Source organism: Pterocles gutturalis, unplaced genomic scaffold (assembly GCF_000699245.1).
Source record: "Pterocles gutturalis isolate BGI_N339 unplaced genomic scaffold, ASM69924v1 scaffold19093, whole genome shotgun sequence".
Taxonomy (NCBI): domain Eukaryota; kingdom Metazoa; phylum Chordata; class Aves; order Pterocliformes; family Pteroclidae; genus Pterocles; species Pterocles gutturalis.
In genome coordinates, this window is record NW_010126004.1 from 6,830 (window position 1) to 11,569 (window position 4,740).

The following is a 4,740-nucleotide window of genomic DNA, read 5'->3' on the forward strand; positions in this document are numbered from 1 at the left end:
GTTACAGACTTTGAAATTTGTTATGGGTACGTTATGTAATGCTTTAAAACAAACCCTGCATTCCACAGCATTTTAAACTTGAGCTTCAAGATGACCATCCAAATTTATTAAGCTACCGCATTTTTTCAATTAAACTAACCTCTGTGTTTAGTGTAAGTTACCGTATAAAGGGAGCGCAGGCAGGTGCTACCCATCCATTATTTGTGTAATGCCCTGCCCCGCGGGTGTGAAGCCCTGTAGTTTGCGGCCGACAATCTCCTCCTTGATCCGGAGAGCTGGCACCGAGAGGCCAGAGAAGTTCTCCCTTCTCCTGGCAGCCCCGCTCAGCGTGGGGTCTGCAGGGTCGCAGCGGCAGAGTGGAGCTGGAGTACCTCCAGCTGCTGCCAGCACCAGACCGACACCTGGGCAGCACCGAGCAGTGCGAACGCCCGGCTTCCTCCCCAAACCTGGGCTAAGCATGCAGTGCCAGAACCAGCGTACGCACCCCGCTGGACCACAGACCCAGGCAATCCATTTGTTATTTCAAAGATCTGTTCTTATACAAGCCTACGAATTGCTTTATCAAGAGAACCTAAAACTAATTGTTTTCAACCAACTAATTCTTTATTGGAGAGTCTGTTCTGCAGCCTTTCCCGTATCTTACAAGTCCTTTTAGTCCTCATTTAACACTGCTTTTCTTTTTGAGTAAGTACCCTTCTCAATGACACGTTGATTTGATTTTGTTACAACAACATGAAGCGTCAACATGAGCACGGGGCTGGGGGCTGGTATTTCCTCTTCACTAATGCTTGGTGTAATAAACCCTCTAAATTTTCAAATGCAGTTAAAAATACAGTTTGATCAGGGAAGGATTTTGGACAAATTAGGACCCTTGAAAGTAGAAATCCACTGAGTAAGTCCTGCTAGGAGAGCTTTTAAGTGAGTACAGCATTGCCTTCATGCTAGAAGGCAATCTTCTTGGGTTCATATTTCTCCACTCTTAAATTCAGGCAGGGGAAGAGGGACAAAGTGTAGCACTTGCAGTTACAAGCATTAATAAACCGTTCTAAGAAAAAGAACATTACTGGAATTCACAGAATGGCACAGCAGAAAGGATGTTCTTAGAGAAGACATTTCATCCAGGTTGGTAGACTTGCAGTGAGATTTTTTTTTTTTTAAAATAACAGAAAAAATTAAAGCGCTGAGAGCAAGTAATACCAGCAAGCCATGTGCTGCTGGATGGCGCCCAAACCTCTCCAGACATCTACAGGCAGTGGTGTGCTGGTTTGGATCACTTCAGCTGCACGAGGACCGGAGGCGAGGACAGTTCCAGTGACGCACGACTGTGAGCCGGAGCGCACCCGAGCGGGTAACAGGCTCCGGCTGGTGCAAGACTCCAAAGAAGAAGTACCATCCTGCTCCAGCAGCTCCTGAAACCATGCACAGAACTGCAAGGACTGTAAATTTGGGTTTGCACTGATGAAGCCTTCAATGGAAACCTCCTCAAGTTAACTTTTCCTCTAGACAGTAAGCGCCTCCAAGGTACAAAGTCATTCCCTCAGCAATCGCTGAAGAGCAGATGGACGAAGAAGCACGTGCAAGACAGACAACCACTGATACGGTGCCTGAATCACAGCCGCAGTGCTGACGCACAGGAAGGGAAAAGAAGACGATTTCAACCCTCAGCTTTGAACCCTGACACTCGGGAGCTACGTCCCAGTTCCCTGACTGCTCCGGCCAGACAAAGCTCCTGCCCTTCGAATGGTGACTTGCCCGGACGCCGCGCAGGAGGTTGCATCGTTACGTGCTGAAGCGATGTAGAAAGCAACAGCCCCAGCAGCGAGCAGCAGCTCCACTCCCCGCGCGCCCTCCCCGTCTCATATGGGAGCGTGTCAGCAGATGAATCAGCCCTACTCAGAAAAAGTTACAGCGAACGATGGCTTCATGGGTAAAGCATAACACAAAGCTGCTTCATCAAATTTATTCTGTAATGCCCAGCCAGGGAAATGTTCAATGAATCCGAATGCTGAAGGTAAGTATAAAGGAGAGGGTGCAGGAGCCAGAGGCGGCTGTCTGGCGAGTTACCTGTTGCTCTGAGAGCTGAAATGGCCTGTGGGACATTTAAGAAAAGGGAGCTCTTGCCTTTTTCCAGATATCTCATTTGGGCAGCAAAACAAAAAAGACAGAGAGGCCCAATAAGAATGACACCCCAGAGCACGCGGTCTGCGATTTAACACACAGATTTGAGCTCCAAATACATTCAGCCCCTGTAAGAGGTAAATGAAAAAAGAAATTACTTTGAAAACTTTTGTTGCAGGTACAGTGATGCATATCCCAATATGACACTTTCTCATTGTCCTGAACTCCAACAAATGGGACTTCTCAATCCCTTAAAAATTTCCCCCATTCTCGATCTTATTAAGAGATGTAAGAAACTGGATAATTAAACACAACAGCTGCTGCATAGCATAAAATAGTAACACACAAAGAATACAAGTCCTAGAGAGGGCTTGCTGCTGAAATGCCAAGAGAGGGAGGGGTACGCAGAGAATAACAAAATATAGTAGATGTTGTTTATTCAGATATGAAATGAAGTTGTACTTACCAGAGGAACTGAGTTCAGGTGTTGCATGCACACTCCCCAAAGCAGAGAGCAGCATTTAACCAAACCGTAAGAAACGGGGCGGGGGTAAGGGAACCTATCTCTAGACGAAGGAAGCTGTGAATGAATACATTCCTTGTTACTCACGATCACTGATAACAAGTGCACTTGTTCTGCCCCAGAGAGGACAGAAGTCGTGCCGTCGGCAGCGAGCGACCGGCTAGCCTGACGAGCTGAAAGCACGTGCTGCTGTGATCTGCTCCGGATCAGCTGCGTACCGAGAGTACGGCAGAGGTCACCCTGCAAGCGGCCAGGCGTTCCTGCTCGTGTCCCGTGTCTGGACTTGGAGCAAGGCTCTCTCCCACAGGAGGCCACAGCAGACGGTTTAACCCATGAGCAGGGAAACATCGGTGCAGCAGACACTGTGACTAGCTGAAAGCTGTCCACTGGAAGAGGTTCCCTGAGATCAAAACTATTACCTAAAGGCAATAGTAACTGGAGATATATATTTTTTTCCTAGAAAGTAATTTAATTTCTACGGCAGAAAGACAGCAAGTTTTGTCTCACATAAGTTGGTCAGTAAAATCTCCCACCTCTCCCTCTTTACTGATCCTGGCACAATGTAACCCAAATAAATCCTGAGAAATTAATGAAATCAATTTGAACAGAGGTTTTCAAACTGAAACATGGAGGCAAATGCTGTGATCAATTATCTGCACACACAGACTACGTTAGCAGGGTGTCAGTGCACAGAACACATGAAATTTGTCTCTGCTGAAAGGGCTTCACACCCCTCAACAGGACTGCAGCATTCAGCTTTTGCTCTGAGAAAAGAGAGCGGGTGGACGCACCGATCCGGCTGGCACAGCCCCTTCTCATGCCGGGCGGCTGCAGGGATGGCTCTGCACCTGCACACCGCAGGGCTCCAGGGTTCCTGCTGCCACAGGCACGCTGCACCGCCGGGGACCTGCAGCTCCCTGCTCGGGCCAGAGGAAGGAGGTCGGGATGCTGCCTGCTGGGGAGGGACCGCGTGCTCTTGAGCCAGCCCCAGACCCAGCCCCAGCCAGCTCTGCCCTGCTGCATACGGCTCTGCGGGCTGATAAATAAAATGTCATCATTTTTCTGGAGCATTCATTACACCCCATGGATACACTGACCCCAAGATTAAAGATGGTCAAACTCGCTAATGTTTTTTTGTATAAAAGTAGACACTTACTTACATCCTCAAAACAGAGGAAGGTCGATTTATCTCACCAGAATGACTGCTTTTTGTAACGTTACTTACAATTTTATTTTTCAAAAACAAATTATGTTTTTTCTTCAAGAGGCTTTTGAAACCAGGTACCCAACTGTAGACCAAACATCACCAGCCCTAGTTATACACAAAGCATCAGCGTAGTAAAAACAAGTCGCTCAGTCAGCCCATCATTATGAGAATACAAGCTATTCTTCCACAGTTCCTGAATTAACCTGTGTTAGTTGTAAAGCACGTTACCATGTGCTAAGACCTGGAGCTATAGTTTTCCAGCTAACAGTCTCACAGTGTTGGTGTGTCTGCAATCAGGAGTAACATTTCTCTTCATCAGGGCAAGACCCACGAAAGCAGCACTTGGAACAGTTAAGGCACATCTCGTCCTCTGTCCCCATTTCATCCAATTCTTACTTCTATGTCATTAGTAAAGAACCCAAATTGTTACTTGTAAAAAACTGAGGATACGTAACGAAAAATGGCAGCACAAAAGTCACAGTTTGGAAAGAAATACCACTGGCTATTGCTTCATTGTTAGGCTTAATAGTTAAACAAATAATGATGCCTCCAGCAGGCTTAAGCCCAATGCATGCTCCCACTCATAAATCACAAAAATAATCTCTACAATTCCAACTCAGTAAAATGCCATGATCCATACTTCAGTTTTATTTTCTGAATGTTACGTAGAAGCAGGAGTCTGGGTCACCCCCCCCACCTCTCCTCCCTTGTTGAAACAGTACGAAGCAAGCACACAAATGGTGTTACCTCCACCTGCAGTTTTTTGGTAAAAACCTGCTGTCCTACAACCTCCCAAATGCGAGATGGCACTGAGCAGTCCTGCTGACAACTCAGGCACGTGCCTGGAAAGGCAGAGTATTCCCTGCTCGTACGGGGACTGCGACCCGCCGCA

General features: G+C 47.2%; 1 protein-coding gene across 1 annotated transcript in view; it reads right to left on the reverse strand.

Moving 5' to 3' along the window:
* Positions 1 to 4,740, reverse strand: part of CAMTA1 (calmodulin binding transcription activator 1) — a gene marked incomplete at its 5' end in the record, with an annotated part of 25,291 nt that overhangs the window by 5,004 nt on the left and 15,547 nt on the right. The gene's annotated exons all lie outside the window — the stretch shown is intronic.